Raw genomic sequence first — 18,964 nt, forward strand, 5'->3', positions numbered from 1 at the left:
ACTTAAAAAATCTCTCTGTTTATATACCCCTTTGAAAGTCTCTGTAAGTATCCAGTGACACCTGTATTCCACATTTAAGACACATCTAGGGAAAAGGAAGGAGAGTCAGGAGGTGGAGCGTCCCCTGACCTGACCCTCTTTTGGCTGCTGACCTTTACACAAATCCTTGGTCCATCTTTTTCTGCCTTTCTTCTAATTCCCACTAGCTCACAATGAAAAGGATCCTGATCAAGATTAAAGTCTGTAACATATAAAGAGTTATTTTAAATCAGTAAGAAAAATATGATTATTTCAGAAAAAAATGGGCAAATGATCACTAACGGCAATTCATGAAAGAAGAAACACAAATGGCTAATACCCACAGAAAATATTAAAGCTCACTTGGAACTTGTTTTAAGTTTAAATGTGCAACTTAAAACAGTGAGATACGATTTTGGAAATAAAATCGAAAAACTAATCTTTAGTGATGGTTGGAAAGAGAATAAACTGATTTAACATTTCTAGAGAGCAATTTGGCAATTTAAGTCAAAAAATTTTTTTAAATATATAAAGTTGAGCTAGCATCCCACTTTTAAGCATTATTCTATGAAATAAGCATGAATCAGTTAAAAAAAAAAAAAAGATTCAGCCTTGAGCTTTACCACAGTTTTTTTAGTCTAGCTTCTTTTGGTTGCAAGTATTAGGTTGCAAGGCATGCAAGGCTTTCAAATGAAAGCATTTGAAATGCCTATTCTCTTCTGCATTTTCTGGTTCTCTTAGTTAAAATTCTTGATTGATTTGGACTGATTGCTTGCTGAGTGCCAATAGATTGACTGACTTCATCCAATCAACTATTGTTTGTCTAGGAAGAGAACTGTCATAGGATGTACAGGGTTACTTCTTCCAGGGGCTGTTTGTGGGGTGAGGGTTAGGTGCTCCATGCTCCATAAGAGACAGGAAATTAAATCAGCATAGCATATCTAGAATGGTGAAGAATAGGAATCCCTTAAAAGCCCAACCCGGGATATGATGTAAACTGTGACACCATGCAGTGAGATAATCATTAAAAATGTTCTTATAGAAGACTCTTTAATGACATGGAAATATATTTGTGATATATTTCTATTTCTAGAGGAAAAGAACATGTAAAGAGAATAAACAGTATATCTTAATTTTTAAATATTTACATTTATAAAGAAAGAAAGTGCTATGGACTAAATTCATGTTAAGGGGACTGAATGTGCACCTATCCCCACCCTTCCCCCCATTTTTATGTTGAAACCCTAACCCTTGATGTGATGGTTTTTGGAAGTGGGATCTTTGTGAAATATGTGAAAGTGCTTGAAAAAAATGATATGCATACAAACGTGCATGTGCATGTACACACAGGTCTCTCTCTATACATACACACAAAATATATATCTTATAAATGCTTAAGTGTATATGTCACACAGTTGTGGATATAATAATCAGAAGCCTAATTCCCTGATTTGACCTTGGCTAAATGCAAATAAAATGATAGATCACTATGGATTTGATGAGATGCCTTGAGAAGGAAATGTCTTGTTGACCCAAGTACTTTGAGAAGTGCTGATTATTACTCTTTTCCATAAGACAAGAAAGAGAAGGTTAGAGAATATTTACTTTCTGGTGAAAACAGGAGCACAATAAACGAGGAACATTGTTGAAAGACAACAGAGGGGAACAAAGGTCTAATTTAAATTTAAATATTTGCCTACAGTGTTTTAGAATATAATATATTATAGCTCCTGTCTTTTCATGTTTACTGAGAAGAGGACGACACTAAGATTTTCAAATATTAGCAATAAATATGACCATTAACCACAAAGTCTGAGATTGCCACAAGCTTGTAAAACATGTCTGATACAGGAAATGGTATTTGTTCACTTAGCTATAAAGTATGTTATAGGAAATTATATTTGTTCCCAGACTGAATATGAACTCTGCTTTCAATAGTAAGCCCATTCCTTAGTCAATAGACTCACGAGCCTAATTAAACCCCCAAATATGTGTTGGATAGATTCTCACATGAGTCCAAACGCTTCAAACACTTGGTTCTAGCTTTCTCTTGGTAGACCACTTGAAACAAAGGGTGCTTCTAGAAGAGTCAACTTCAAACACGGTGAAGTCTGATTTATTTCACAATGTTATCTGAAGTTACATCTGGGGAGTGACAGCGGGAAGTGAGAAAAGAAAAACTAACTTCTACTGTATGAACTTATGTGTTGGTAGAATATTGTTTTTTTAAGCATTTACTACATTTGTAATAAATACATTTTAAGTGCTTTGAGTATAGCACAGCACCATACAAATTGTTATTCATATATCGGCCGATGGGGAGGGGGCAGGGCTTAATCTTCTCTTCTTCCATGTGCTGAAGTGGACCAAAAACTACCCTCTGGTTACTTGCCATGAAGCTGAATCTGTTAACAGATGTATTTGATCATCTCCCACATTATTGGTCTGCCTGTTAATTTTTATTAAAAATCGATTTAATTACCAGCATTTAAAAGCTCAGGTGATTTTTGCATAAAAATGCATTGTGGTGGATAAGATAGATTGCTGCTTTGCATGCATTCCACACACCCCTCCCTACCTCCAGAGACTGGGCAGCTAAAAATGACATTTCTAAACTGGGCATCTGGAAGTGACTTTTAGCTTAGACCAGTCAGATGCACTCAGGGGAGATGTAAAAGGCAGAGGTCCCAGTTGCCCCTGGTGGCAGGCCAGTCAAGGATGCTTTGGGTTTTTCTGTAGCAGCATCCCTGACAGCAGCTTTGTGGGGACCAACGGGTGAGATCCGTAGCATCTTTTAGCTGTTGGTCGCTATTTTTGTTGCCAGCATGGACTTAAAAGGTGAGGTATGGCTCTGGAGCCAGCAGTGACTGCATCAGTAGCTACCTAATCTCCAGACTGTTCCTAGAGCTAACAGTTCAGGGGAAACTGAACTGTTTCCCATCTTCCTGACTGAGGCAGAGTTGGCATCCTCCTTGGGGGATGGGTTCTTCATTGTTCTTCTGGTGGTCAGCCCTGGAGGCCCAGCCTTAACACACTCTGAGCACCTAATTCCCTGTTTGAAGCCCTTTGCCCATCGTGCTTACAATAGTGAGAGTGGTTTCTGTTTTCTGTAACAGAACTCTGACGAGTATATAGGAAAAAGAGGAGCTCTGGTAACATCCAGCCCTGATTTTGGTTATGGTAACAGTAGACTGGTAATGAGCAGTGGCCTGTAGGTTGCATAGATCCCACCACATCTTACTGAACTCCCCAACTGGAGGCCATTTTCACTGTATTTGTAGTATGTGTGTGTGTGTGTTTAAGAGATGTCTCACTTTTCTTAGTTATTTTACCTTCCTGGACCCTATAGGAATTTTAGTTTGCCACCTCACTAATCCTTAGCTACAGCTTGGCTGAAAATGATTTTTTTATTTCTTAAAGGGTATAATTCTTCCATTTCGAATATACTCCAAAATGCCCCCCAATCAAAGCCAGAATGCTGTACATCTAAACTGCATCATTTAGGTCCCTGAGAGAACTGCTTTTATTGAACTATGAAACTAGTTGTTCTATTAACCCTAAGGATGTTGAATAAACTGTAATGTCACCTCTGTGACAACACAGCAAAGAGGTTTCCTTCAAGTCAAATTTTACTTTATAAGCATGTAATAGATCAGGTTTTGCTCTTTGCACTGGCTGTCAGAAAGGTAGGGCCAAAGGCCATCTGAGTCGCTGACTTCTCATAGCGTACGTGACATCATGCTTGTACGTTGTGTATTAACCCCACCCCTGACTGTGTCTCACTGTTACTCATTGGTTTTCTTTTCACCCAGATTTCTTCACATATTAAGACAAATCCTGTTGTATTATGTTTGAAACCCATTTTAAATCCTTGTTGTAATAAATAGAATAAATATTTAAATAAAGTGTGTTCACTTTCCCGACTCTGTTCCTTGTGTTATGTCTACTAGACCCCTGTTCCTCAGTCCTCTCTGCTTTTGTGTGCTTAAGCATGTATTTCTGCCAATGTCTTAACAGACCTAGGCTATTCATGGGTGTGCCTGGGATTTTGCAATCTAGCGAATATTCTAAAGATGCGGTCAAGCTGAAGAATGAGGCACCTTTTAGCAAAAAGCAATTTGTTCTGTGACTACTACTGAGTAAAAATCCCAGGAGCTACAGATTTCTGTGTAAACCAAATGCAATACTCAGTCTTTTGGGGAAGCAAATAATTACACTTCCTTTGATGATATAAGGCCAGAAAATATCTAGCATCTGATCTTAAGCGAACCTGTTTTTTCTTTTTTAATTAAACATTTTATTTTGAGATAATTATAATTCACATGCTGTTTTAAGAATAATATTAGTGATCCTGTGTACCTTTTACCTGGTTTCCCCCAATGGTAGTGTTGTACAAAACTATAGTACAATATCACATCTAGGATATTGGCATCAATACAGTCAAGATACAGAACATTTCCATCACCACAAGAACCCCTCGTGCTGCCCTTTTATAGACACCCCCTTCCCTCCCAACCCCACCTATAACAACTACTAATCTTTTCTTCATTTCTATGCTTTTTGCTTTTCAAAAATAGCTAATCTCTTTTGATGGCATAAATGTTCATCACAGATGACTACACTACACTTACCATCACCCTTCCCCTGCTTCCATCCATTATCTGCCCTCTTCTAACCTACTCTGTGCCGGAGAAGGCCAGCCCTTGAGGATTACATTACCAGGCTCCCTTGTTCTTTGGTTTCCAACTGGGGTCACTGGAGGCACTGGCAGAAGATGGTGAGAATGGGAGAAAAGAGGTGTAAGAATAATCATCCTTTTGTGCACAAACCCTCCCTCATGAGGCACGGGGAGAAGAAGAGGAAGAAGCATCACTACCAGCACCACCGGAGAGGAGTGCGTGCCCAGATGAGGAAATGGACAGAGACCTTGGTCAGTTGAGGTGCCTGCCTTCAATGGTGAAGCTATCTCTGACAATGAATTAATCACTAATAACCTTGATAGGCTGAAGATTAGGGAGGGGGAAGGAATCCAATCACAACTGAGATTGAATTCTTTGATCTAGCAAAAAAATTTCTTGACCTGGGTAAAGAATAGGATTTAATTAGATTCAAAGAAAAAGGAAGAATTGTGAGATTTCTTTCATAACAAGTTTGTGGACCATGGTTCACAGTCTCTACCTACCTTTAATGGTTTGGTGCTCCCAGCCTTAACGCTGGGATACTTAATGTCCCAGAATCTACTAGTTTGCAGTTGAAAAGGCTTATGTTTTGCCTTCAATGAATAAATTGTCATTGTCACATCATGTCTATTTATGGATTATAGACAAATTTTAATAAACACTATGTATTAAGCTTGGGTTAAGCATTTTACATTCATTATTTCATTTATCTTAGCCAACAACGCTGTGAGATAGATATTTTCCTAATTTGACAGGTAAGAACCCTTACGTGCAGAAAGCCTAAATAACTTGTCCAAGGACACACAACTCATAAGTGAAAGATATGGAATTCAAGTCTATCTTTTAATAATTAGGCCATATTGTCTCTCAATGAGGCATATTGCTTTCCACCAGGAAATGGAAAGACAGGGCTGCTCTTTCCAATGACCTTGGTTGCTCTGCCCTTCCCTCCTCTCTTGGATAGCTCCTACACATCCTTGATCTCTAATCAAGAGTCATATTCTCAGGGAGCCATCCTCACCTTCTTGCCCTCATGAAAGCTTTCATAGCACCATGGATTTCTTATTTGTAACACTTGTCACCACTGAAATTTATATCTGTTTAATTATTTGATCAATGTCTATTTTCTCTCCCCTAAACCGTAAGCTGCATGTCATTTTGCCCCATTACATCTCCAGCGTTTAGAACACAGCGCCTGACATATAGTGAGTGATCAATAAATGTTTATTGGTTGATTTAATAAGACTTTTTATCTTTATTTTACAGACTTATAGATTCTCAGAGTCAGAAGTCACCCCAGCTGCTAATTATTCCACTCAACCATCAGAAGTCCCATGGAATCATTCTAACCAACTGGTCAGTCAACTGTTCTTGAAACATCTTTGGACCACTCTGACTGCTAGTGCCATTGTTCAGGGGAGCATACTAATGAACTCCAGTTTTCCTTACCCACAAAAAAGGCTTCATCCAAGTCTTGTCTTCTTCGGGCTGCATGTGTCCAGTACCTGGGACAATCCTCGTATGATCATCTGTCCGCAATCTCTGGAATGTGTGCTCGTCATGTTCAGTACTCAGGATAAAGATCTGAACTTTGTACGTGTTCTGACCAGATTTATTAGACTCTAAAGTAAGATGTTAATCTTATCTAGGATTGATATAGAGTTTGAAGAAATTTTCAACTTCTATTTAAAATATGTGTAATAAAGGTAATTATCTAATCACTATCCAGTGGCCCCCAAGTACCTGCGCTGGGCCCCTCTCTTCCATGCCACTCTATTCTCCAGCATCACTGGAGGCCAAGGATTCTCATTCACCCTATTAAGGGACTGGTTGGAGGCTTACAGGTATCCTGGACAATAAAAAATGGGGATTATTTACATGGGGCGGTATGGATGTAATTCAGAAAAGACTTGAGATACAAGTAAATGTTCTTAGGTTGGAAAATCTACGGGTGACATGAGGACGCCTATTGATAGAAGGATTAGCAAAGTAGCTCTTCTGCCTATGCCTTGTGCAGTATTCTTTCGAGTGGTGACTAGTAATCTCAGATTCCCCCTGGTGCTGAACTCCAGCAGTGCTGGGGAATCTTCTGGTGTTGCCTATACTCACCTCCACCAAGCCTCTTCCCTGTGGTACTTCACAGGTGCCCCAGGTCAGGTCCTTTTCTCCTCCATTCCCTGTCCCTAAGTGCTGTCATCATGGGGGCTGGTGGCTTGGCCCTTCATCTAATCTCTTTCTGTTTCTATGTCATGATCTCTGGGCTCTCTCAAGATGTCCATTTGATTCGCAAAATCCTGCTTCAGAGCCGCGAAGCTGAACATGTACCATTCTTCTCTTTTATTCTCAATCTAATCATCCTGCTCTCTTTGAGGCAATGTGGTCAAATAAAAGAAGGTTGGGAAAAGAAAGGCACAAAATTAATTTTTAAAGATATTATCCTGTTACAATTGTATTGCTGCTAAGCCCTATCTGTACTTGTGCCATTGATCCTTTTAGCCTCAAGAACAGGATTCAAATTTTTTAAATGGTGTTGAAGAAAGATTATTTTCTGTAAAGGAAACTCTCATTTTAATTTCCAACAGAATTGCCTAATACAAAAAATAGCTTCTCATTAAAAAATGTTCATTCATTCAAGAAATATTTATTAAGCTACTGCTAGGTGGCAGGGAACTTGCTTTTCCACCTTCCTGATTTAAAAAGGAGGTGTCTGGAAATCATAGGAATCAATATACTGACTGGCAACAAACAGGGCAGTCTTTATTCTAATGAAATAACATTCTAGTGAGATTTTAGTATGGGTATATTCATTCATTCAGTTATTCATTCAACATGTTTTCTGAGCCCCAGGTCAACCTTTGGCACTAAACATATAGGAAAGACATGTCACCTGTACCCACTGTATAGCAGACAGATAGGCAGATAAAACAATAATTACTTTACATTGTATTTAACGTTATTTGATGCAGACAAAGAAGGCCTTGGGAGAGGGCGTCATGGAGGACTTCCCAGAGGAGGTGAAGCTAGGCTTTACTTGTAGGGATGAGTGGGAGCTTAAGAAGTGAGAAACATGGGATGGATACTTTAGAATATGAGAAAAACACAGGCAAGAGCCACAAGAGTATGTTTGGAGAATGACAATTTGCTTGGATTTGGACCGAGTAGAATGGCTTTTGTCCAAATACAGGTCAACACACAAGAAAGAATTCAAGTTCTCTGAATTCCTGTGTTCTTTCTTTCTTAAGAATAAAGTGCTCGGGCTTCCCTGGTGGCACAGTGGTTAAGAATCTGCCTGCCAATGCAGGGGACAAAGGTTTGAGCCCTGGTCCGGGAAGATCCCACATGCCACGGAGCAACAAAGCCTGTGCGCCACAACTACTGAGCCTGCACTCTAGAGCCCGCGAGCCACAACTACTGAGCCCACGTGCCACAACTACTGAAGACCATGCGCCTACAGCCCGTGCTCCACAACAAAGAGAAGCCACCGCAATGAGAAGCCCGCGCACCGCAATGAAGAGTAGCCCCTGCTCGCCGCAACTAGAGAAAGCCCACGTGCAGCAACGAAGACCCAACTCAGCCAAAAAAAAAAAGAGGAGTAAAACCCTGACTGTGTAAGTGGATGCCATTCAAAAGCATGCTGGTATGAATGAAGTGCATTATACTGGGGGACACTGGTGCCTCAGAAATGCTAGGAACCCAAAAGCAGAGATGTATCAGGGGTTGGCTCCAGTAGCGAGATTGCTCGAGGATCCAATTTTTGTAAAATATTGTGAAAGGTCCTGCTGTGGGACCTCTAGTTCAATCCTGCAGTTCTTTTGTGACATAATTTACCCATATCTCTATGGTAGGTCAGCTACAAATCTTGGGTGAAATCCATCCCAAGCTAATGGCAAATGTGACTTACTGCCAAGCTTTGACGTGATTTTTCCTCTGCCATGTGTTCTTAGGTTAATCAGGGGGAAATGATTACGGAAAGAGAACATTTATAGAAGAAGATTTTGAAAACCAATTTCATTCAATGCAAATGGTTAATGGAATAAGGTTTTTAGTCATTCAAACTATAAGCCACCTGGAACTTTACTGGATACTGCAGCTCAAATTCTTAAATCATTTGATTCTTTATGGATGGTCCTCCTTTCCCTCTCCAGTCCAGGCAGAACGGTACTACACTGGCTTCTAATCATTGGCTGAATTAAGATCAGAGGTATGAATTCAACTCAAGGTTCCAAACAAACGCCTCCTCCTTTACACCTCAGCACTCAGAGAATGGCAAACAGATGAAGAATAAATGCATGTAGTTTGTCAATTATACTGACAATTGTTTAAGAAAGAATTGTCATTCTTATACTGATAAATGGAAATGCAAGAAAAATTGTATCATTGACTGGCTTTAACAAGCCTACTTGATAAGTCTACTTGTTTCAAGAGATCATCACAAACTCTTGTTATACTTTGGTTTAGAAAATAATCCTTTCATTGAACTGGAAAAAATATTTTTAAACTTTTAAAATGTATAAACCATGTATAATTAAATTCATGTGGTTGAACCTCGGAAAATTAAGTGCAGGAATGCAATTGCACTTTCAGTTTCAAACACTGTACTCATTTTCAGAAAATCTCAATCAGAAACTAACATCAGGTTCTAAATTCACCTGCTAGGAGTTATCTGGGCAACTTATTTTCAGAGTGCATTTTTTTTCTTTGTAGAATTCAGCTTAGCTTCTTGCTCTTAGTGACTGGCTCTCTCAGATATAGAGAGCTCTGCTCCACACATTTCAAATTAGGTTATGACTTACATGGGCAATTACTTTACAGATGTTCTCTGCTTAATAGCAAATATTTTGTTCCTTACCCATGTACGACACTTATAGGTTATTTGCTGAAAAGATCTCAAAAACATTATAAACATGTATGTTGCCATTTTGAACAAAATCAATTCAGGAACTACTCTTTTACAGAGTAATCTGGTCCAGTTCACTGTAGATAGTTTTATATATTTAGTACCTTTATCTTTTAGTCAGAGAAACCTCCAGATCATTCCTGGCTGCTGAGGGTCTCCTGCAGCATTACTAACGATGCTGGGTTTTGTATTTATTAAAATAATTTAATTTAGAATCTTATCTTTAGATTACAAAGAAGTATCAAAGCACAGATTATAAGTGCTGTGCGAGTGATCACTGGTACTCAGCAAACCACCTTGTCTGTGATTATTTGGTAAAGATCAAGGTCACAGGCCTCCTTCCTCCAGCAGCCAGGCAGATAACCCAAGTATGTGAAGCAGGCCGGCCTGAGGGGGTATGTGTCCCTTCGAAAGGGAGCAGGGCTTCTTAATTCTGGTTAAAAGCAGCCACACAGGAAAGTTAGTCCAGAGTGCCATTCTTTCACATTTGTTGACTCGTCCAGACAACCCCAAAACTCATATTTCTATTTGAAATTTCTGGATTAAAAACAAAAATGCCACGTGGGTCAAATGTCTTCGGCTTACCTGTTGTCAACCTCTGATATAAACCTAGATAGGCAGCGACGCCGCCGGGCAGGATGGCGGACAAAGAGAAGAAAAAGAAGGAGAGCGTCTTGGACCTGTCCAAGTACATCGACAAGACGATCCTAGTGAAGTTCTAGGGAGGCCGAGAAGCCAGTGGAATCCTGAAAGGGTTTGACCCGCTGCTCAGCCTCGTGCTGCACGGCACCATCGAGTACATGAGAGACCCTGACAACCAGTACAAGCTCACAGAGGACACCCGGCAGCTGGGCCTGGTGGTGCGCAGGGGCACCTCCGTGGTGCTCATCTGCCCGCAGGATGGCATGAAAGCCATCCCCAACCCTTCATCCAGCAGCAAGATGCCTAGCGGCCGGGGCCGCCCCTCCCCCAGGACTCAGGCCTCCCCTAGGAATGGAACTTTCCTTTTTGTATAGCTTATGTTTTTGTAAAATGAATGTATTAATTCACTGCTTTGCTTGTTTACTAAACAGACTAGGATTCCCTTCACCATGGACCATGTCTTACCAATTTTTGTTTCCCCAAAGCCTAGAACAGTGCCTGGCACATAGCAGAGCACAAATATTTGCTAATAAACTGATCTCCAGATAAATGAGGGCCAGAGAAGGGTATTTTTTTTTTGAGCTGGATAAAGCTATTAAATCTTGTGGACACTTTGGAAAGTTAAACGTTCACAACTATTATAAACTGTGTCCGTTCCAGGCAGAACATTCCTTTTAGCGATCTGCAGACTTCAAAGCTCATTTTTATGAATGTGTTCTGTCAGGAGAAGATTAGGTTTGGCTTTATGTACTTTCATGGAGAAAAGATAGACAGAGGGTCTTAATTTATGTAAGAAAGTAAAAGGAACAGGCGTTAAGTGAAATCCCATTATTATTTAGATTATTATAGTTTCTTGGGATATTAGAAATATTATGACTGAATTGACAAATTACTTTGGTTTAGTCAGAATTTACTCACAAAGTGAGAACTGAGGAAAGCTTTCACTTTGCCTATGGAGCATGTGATAAAATGAAAAAGAAATCAGGGGATTTCTTCAGCTCCTCTAGTGCCTCTGAAAACTGGTGATGAACCAAGGATTCAAGAACACTGACCAGTGGCACTACAGTGCCCCTCTGGGGATTTCAGTTTAGCTAGGAAATGATTTTTTATAATTCCCTTTTCATTACTACCAGTATGTAAGCCCTCTTAAGCTCATGCATTATTTCAAGTCAACACTGATTAATTTCCCAATTACGACTTTTAGGAAACTTTTCAGGATTCTGCAATGCCCCGACCTTTAGCCTAAGGCACCACCAGATGTGAGTTTGGATTGGAGTGGGTACTGTTATTGTCATCAGCCACATTGTACAGATGAGTACACTGAAGCTCAGACATGATAAGCCTGGACTTCAGTCTACATCAGTCTTTATCCAAAGAACATGCCAGTAACCACTACACCCTTCTGCATTCTGAATCTTGCACTGCTGGAAGTCTTCCCATTTCGCTATCACTTCTTCTCCTGTGCTAACTTATGTAAATAGTTCACATAACAAAATAGAACAGGAGGCAAAAAAGATCAATCAGGATTAAGAGAGTTGCTATATAACCTTTAAAACACAAGAAAAATTACAAGAAAAATGGACAAATCCACAGTTGTAGTCAGGGATTTAAAAATATATGTTAAAGAATGACAGAGCATATTGAAAATATATAGACTCCTGCATATGGAAAATATGCTTTCTTTTCAAATATTTACCATGTATTAGGTTACATAGGAAAATGAAAGTTTAAGTATAAATTCTTATTGAATCAAGATTATACAAACCATTTTCTCTGATGACAGTGCAACTAAATATCAAATTATCTGTTAAAAATTCCCAGTTATTTGAAAATTAAAAATCAGACCTAACTAACTCATGGTTCAAAAAGGACGCAGTGTCGGTAGTGGGGGATTTTGTACGTGTGTGCGGTCAGGAGATATGTGGAGATGCTGTACTCTCGTCTCAATTTTGCTGTGAACCTAAAAGTGCTCTAAGAAATAAAGTTTATTAATATTTTAAAAGGATACACACATGTATTCTTACAATGAAAATGACAAAAACTTTAGAGTTGAATGACAATGAAATTCTATCTAAAACAGAAAAGGGAAAAAATACATAATTTCCTCTCTAGAGAGCCATGACCACTCTAGAAAGTCTGGTGTATATTCTAGGAGGATATAGCAAATGTTTACTCTGCCAAGCTTTGTGCTTAACATTATTATATTTAATTCTCATAGCATCTCTATGAGATAGGAACTATAATTATCTTTATTTTAAGATGAGGAAATAGAGTCTCAGAGAGGTTGATTTGCTCAAGGTCTAACAGTGGGAACTAGCCTTACATTAAAATCTAGGTTTTCTGATTACCATACCATCCATATGGTCCATACTGCCTGTACCCTGCTTTTTTTCCTCCCTCTTACTTTACTTTTCTGTCTCAATACTACATCCTTTTCAGTGGAAGCATTGTATTTCCACCATTACAAACAACAGAGCAGTGGAAACCCACATACACACACGTACTCTATTGTCCAATTACTTCCTTGAAATGACTACAAGTTGTATTCTTATACCAATTACTTATTTCTAAATTAAGATCTAAGTATCTTTTATTCCATTTATCTCCCCTTATTTCATACCATTAGGCTGTTGGAGAAACTGGGACATTTGTGGTTGGAGAAACTGGATTTTATAAAATATAAAATTTGGCTGGTTACTTCCTTGCGGTATCATTTAACTTGTTTCTCTATCCCCTCCATTTGCTATAAACTGATAACTAATATAGAGGTTTGGTTGGATTCAGATTAACTTTTTTTAAAAAGCAAGAATACTTTATAAGAACCAACTGCATTTTTCTGATGAAAGCAAACCACTTACTTTTGATGTTCTAAATCACCTTTTGTTAAGATTAAAGCCTTTCTAAACAGTGGGCGTGGTTGCCTCTGAGGGCTTCACCAAGTGAACCAAGATGGCCTGGCATTACAGAACACCAGTCCCAATGACGCCTGTTGTATTTCCTAGTCGTAAGTATCAGGCACATGAGATCTCTGCCCAGTGCATCTTCTCCACCTCTCCTTTCCTTCCTTGACCAATTCAGAAAGATTCTCTAATGTGCTTCTCTTGAGCACAAACTACTTGCCATCTGTTTCCTGGGGTCCATTTCCATTGTCTTATGGATACTTTCACTCTATTTCCTTATGCCACCACTAGTACTATTTAAAGGAGAATTTCCACATGATCCTGCTGTATCTGGCCTTAATGATGAAGACTTGGAGGGAATTCTGCTAAGATTCTACAGGTTACCCATGTCACTGTTCATTTTCCCATGTCTATTCTTGCCTCTCCTCTTGGATGTGACATTATCATGTAGCCTTACAACCACAATGTGAACAATCCTCTTGGACGTGACATATCATGTAGACTTACAACCACAGTGTGAACAATCCTCCAGCACAATTTTAGTTTTCTCTCCCTTGCTTACCTCTCAAGTCTGTATTTTGTGATAAGCACCCATGATGGCTCCGTTTAACTCTCTTCCCCAAGTGCTACCTGGTTTTACTGGGTTCACGCCAACCTTCAGAATGTGACCCAGCCAGAAATCCAGATCTAACGTAGTGGTTAAGAGCAGAGGCTCCGGACTCAGGCAGACCTGGGGTTGTAATTGAGCTGTACCACTTTCTAGCTGCCAAGTTATCAATACATACAAGCGTAAGTTTCATCTTCTATAAAAAGGGGATATTAATACTTACTATATGGGATTGCTGTGAAAATTAAATGAGGTAGAGCACATGCCTAGGCCAATGCCTGGCCCATGTAAACACCCAAGGGATGGAAGCACTATGGTTAGCGTTATCATATCCCCATGCTCATCCTATGTCTCTAGCCCTTTAGTTTCCACCAGCCATGGAGACATAGTCAGTATATCATGAAATGGTATTTAATAGAGAACAGATATAATAAAATGATGAAGCAAAGTCAAATTTAATAAAGTCTACATAGTTTAAAATAATAAAATGTTCCTGAGTGTATAATAAAATAATAAAATTATAGAGCTAGTAGGGGGTCTTCGAAGCAACCAAATCCAATCCCTCACTTTACAGATGAGATCACTGAGGCCCACACAGGTTGAACAACCTTCTCTGAGCTCCTCCACCTACTGAACAGGTGCATTGCAATGTGCACCCATGTCCGCCTTTGGCAGGGATGTTTTCCTCTACCGTGTATGCACTTGATAACGACTCACTTGAGATTTATCTTTTGGCCTTGTACTAATGACTGGGATTGTGAAACAGAAACTGAAAATAAAAATCTCTCAGTTGTACTTCCTAGGCTTTCTGATGAAATGAAAGAATCAACAGAAAAAAAAGAGACATGCTTACAAAGTAGCGGGGACAGAGTCTTTCAGTAGTGGAGCCAACATCCGTTTCCCTTGCTGGTAGACAGGGTTTGGTTCCAGAGACTGTGTTCCTATATTTAAATGTTATGTTCAATGAAAGAACAAAAAGATTCAAAGAGTTCCCTTTGAAAATAATTAGAAAATTACCACTGTAATACACAAGAGGAGTTTTGCTGTATCTTCACATTTAAGATCTGTGAGCGGAGCAAGTAGAAAATGGAAAGCAAGGCACCATGACAGGCCACTGCTGAAAGGAGGTTTGTGTGACGCCAAAGGTGAGGTTTAAAGGTTGCTCACTTTTGCTTCTCTTTAACTATCCCTTTAATCTCTGTCTCTTGCTAATCATTAGGCACAGACAAATATGATTATCAAATTTTAATTGCACCATCACAGACACGTATGAATAATGATAATAAAATAGCATTTGCAACCTGCTTTGGTAATTTTTGGACTGTAACTGTGCTTTAATTTGTACAAATGAAATACATTTGATTGGTCTTCAGAGTAGTTATTATTCTATGCAACTTTTTCCCCTAGATTATCCGTTCCAGTACTGTTGTTCTAAAAACTTGGTTGGTGCATATTAATGCCATAATAATTTTAATCTTTCAATATTTTATATTCAGGCAGTTTTTTGAATTAAACTTGGTTGTATTTCACACTGTTCATTCACTTATTCACTCACATTCATTCATTCATTCACTCATTCATTCATTCAATAAAATGATCAAAGCACCTACTCTGTTTCAGGCACGATATTAGACACTGGTGATACAGAGGTAAATAATGTACGGCTCTTGCCTCATTAGACCTACTGTCTAATGGCATCATATTCAGTCTCTTGGCCTTAATTAATTACAACCTATATGCTAGTGACTTTCAGATGCCTATTTCCAGACTGGTCTTCATCTTCTTCTCTGAACTTTAGGTCCATGCATATTCAAATGTCCACTGGACAACTTTACGTGCTTGTTTCCCTCAAAATCTATGTGTCCCAAACTGAGCTTTTTTCTTTCTCTTAAAACTGCCTCTCCATCCAAACATTCCCAATTATAGGAATGATACCTACGATCCTCTAAATCCAGAAATTTGGGATTATCCCTGACTCCCTCTCCCTCATGTCTTTTTTTTCTAATAAGTCAATGAATCCTGTCAATTCTACCTCCCAAGCAGCTTTAAAATTTGTCCACATTTCTTCACCCCTACCGGTACTATCTAGTTTTGTCTACTATCATCTCTCATTTGGATTAGTAACAGTGTCCTAATTCGTGTCCCTGCCTTTAACCTCTTCCTGATCCCCCCAACCACTCCATTCCCATGGGCTGCCACAGCGATCATTCTAAAAGGCAAGTCTGATCATGTCACTCCCTTCTTATCTTATTCTGATCAATGGCCTTCCCGTTATTTGGGGGATAAGAACCTAAATTCCTTAAAAAGGCTTCCACAGCCCTCCACTCACCCAAGCCTCTACCGCCTCTCAAACTTGGTGTCTTGTCAGACTGTCTCCATTTGTAGTGAACTCCTTTCACTACAGATGCATGTGCTCTCTCATTTTTAGGTCTTCCATGGGCTGACTCTTTTCCTAGAACATGCCTCGGCCTCAGCTGAAGGAAGGCTCCCTAGAGAAGCCTTTTCTGACCTTCTGGCTGGTGGTAAGAGCCCCATAACCTGCAGAACCTTCCACTTTCCCTCCTATGACACTTACCCACTTTATTGTTATTTCTCAGGTGTCTTTCTTCCTTCCTAGACTGTAAGAACTGGAGAGTAGAAAACTTGTCTAAGTTGCCCACTATCGTATGACATATGGTAAATAAATATTGGTTGAATAAATGAATGAGGCTGACAAAATGAATGTTATCTATGATTGATGCTCTAATAGAGGTATTCATAGAATGCTTAGGAGCCCAAATGAAGGACATCTAAATTGGAGTTACCGTTCAAGGAACACATATACTGCTCTTAGCACAGTGCACAGCACACAGTAAATGCAGTTTGAAGGATCAGTAAGATCAATGAGAGTTAATTTGACTATTCATGGTAAAGGGTGGTAAAGTATGCCACCCCAAAATGTGCCTCTTTGGCAGAGTTATTTTGAGCTGATTATTTTGAGAAACAGCAGACAGAGGAAAAGCTTTGAAAACAGAGTAGAAGTTACCCTTTTGTAAAGGAAATTTATATTTATAAAGGAAATCTCCATTTATTAGAGTCTCTCTTTCTTTCCCTTTCCCTACCAGGGAGAGAAAGATGACTCTAAATCACCAGAAACTCTTACGAATGGAGATTTAAAAGAATGTAAATCTACATAACAAACCCTCCTGCTCATGGTCATCTCCCCATAACTGGCCTCCTCCACACCATTTTTTTTTTTTTTTTTTTTTTTTTTTTTTTTTAGCTTAAGATGGTATTTAAGCCTGGATTCTAAAGCCACCTCTTTTGAGAGTTACTTATTTTTCCCTGGGCATCTCTCATGTATACATGAGAGATACATGCTAATAAACTTGTTTGCTTTTATTAATCTGCCCTTTGTTACCGCTGAGAAGTTAGAAGGACAGAGGGAAAACTAATTTTTCCTCCCCTACGATGAGAAGAAGGGCATTCCAGGAGGAGGTGGTACATGTGAAATAGCTCAGGTGTGACTCAGCAGAAGTTACAGGAGCCACACACTGTTCTATACGGTTGGAATAAAGAGTGCATGGGTGGATGGTAGGTTGCTGGGAAAGGAAGCTACTAATGGAAGCAAGATCTGATCATGAACCATGCGTCATAAACCAAGGAGTTTGAATGTTATTCTGAAAGCTGTGGGGAATCAGGCCAAGAAGTGACATATATTTTGGAAAAAATTCCATGGTTGCTTTTGGAGGGATGAATTTGATGGATGGAGGTGAGGGCACCAGTATGGTGTGTGGTGATGGGTGGTGGTAGATTGGACTAATCAGTGAGGGGGTAGGGCAATAATTCAGGCCAGAGGTGATAAGAACCTAAATAAGTCAGTGACAGTGAAGATAAACCCATAGGGCTTGGTGACGGAGGGGATAAGGAAGGGTTAGTGAGCACGGAGGGCCTTCGATCATTCCTAGGATTCTGGTTTGGGTGAATTTATAGATGGTGTCTTTTCTCTGTAAGTTCAGGCTGGTTCGGGGGGAAGGTAAAGAAGGTAATGGCTTGTATGGGACACGGAGACATTTACCGAAAAAGCAGTGAGATGAATAGTGGCTAGATCCTCATACCAATACCAGAGTGCTTATTTAACCAGGATGTAGCCAGGGAGGCTCAACTCTTGAGTCCCAGACTAACTCCCTGAACCCTACCAGGCCCTGAACTATTGAGACAAAAGCCACATGGTGCATTGGATCTCCCTGTCTCTTGAAGACTTCGAAATCCTCAGTGAGAAGAGGAACGAAGGAAGAAAAAAAGGAAACTAGATGAGGGATGGAGCAGCTGGGTGTGAGAAGCTGGGAGGTAGGGTTGAGATGAAAGTGGGGATCAAGTGGTGATTTATGTGGTAAGAGGAAAGGACACGGAGAATAAGGAAGAGTGGGGACTCTGGAGGAAGGACCAGTAGTAGGGCAGGGGGACTTCTCTGGTGGCGCAGTGGTTAAGGATCCACCTGCCAATGCAAGGGACACGGGTTCGAGCCCTGGTCTGGGAAGATCCCACATGCTGCGGAGCAACTAAGCCTGTGCGCCACAACTACTGAGCCTGCGAGCCACAACTATTGAGCCCACATGCCACAACTACTGAAGCCCGTGCTCCGCAACAAGAGAAGCCACCCCAATGAGAAGCCTGCGCACAGCAACGAAGAGTAGCCCCCGCTCGCTGCATCTAGAGAAAACCTGCACACAGAAGCGAAGACCCAACACGGCCAGAAAAAATAGTAGGGCAGTACCTGGGGAGGTAAATGAAAGCCTGTAATGGAAGAGGAAAACATGGCAGTGGCTATGCTAAAGTCATATTAAGGGTTTGGTAGCTGAGAACGACCTAAGAGTGAGAACATTCAACACTGTTCACTTTGCTGTGGGTCCTTTTCAGACCCCCATTCAAGGCACTTAAGACAGGGTCAGCATAGGGCCTATAGTGCCCAGCGCAGCCCCTTGCATATGGTAGGCACTCTACAAATATTTGTTGGATATATTCATAAATGAACACCAAAGGTTCAAACAGTGGTTTCCTTTAGGAGGAATTCTTGCCACGAAAACTGTGGAGGAAGAAGCTCTAGAATTTTGGGGATGGAGCTTGTCTTTCACGGTGGGGACAAGTCTTCTAAATAACTTGGTGGCCCCTTAATTGCACTACACAGCAATCAGTCAAGCACTGGGGCCTGCTGTGATAGATACAGTTAACCCAATCAACC

General features: G+C 40.1%; 1 protein-coding gene and 1 pseudogene across 3 annotated transcripts in view; one reads left to right on the forward strand and one right to left on the reverse strand.

The window, feature by feature from the left end:
- Window positions 1-18,964, reverse strand: part of SCHIP1 (schwannomin interacting protein 1) — an 801,544-nt gene that overhangs the window by 162,070 nt on the left and 620,510 nt on the right. The window lies entirely within an intron of this gene.
- Window positions 10,233-10,543, forward strand: LOC133093579 (U6 snRNA-associated Sm-like protein LSm7; annotated as a pseudogene).

Source organism: Eubalaena glacialis, chromosome 6 (genome assembly GCF_028564815.1).
Source record: "Eubalaena glacialis isolate mEubGla1 chromosome 6, mEubGla1.1.hap2.+ XY, whole genome shotgun sequence".
Taxonomy (NCBI): Eukaryota; Metazoa; Chordata; class Mammalia; order Artiodactyla; family Balaenidae; genus Eubalaena; species Eubalaena glacialis.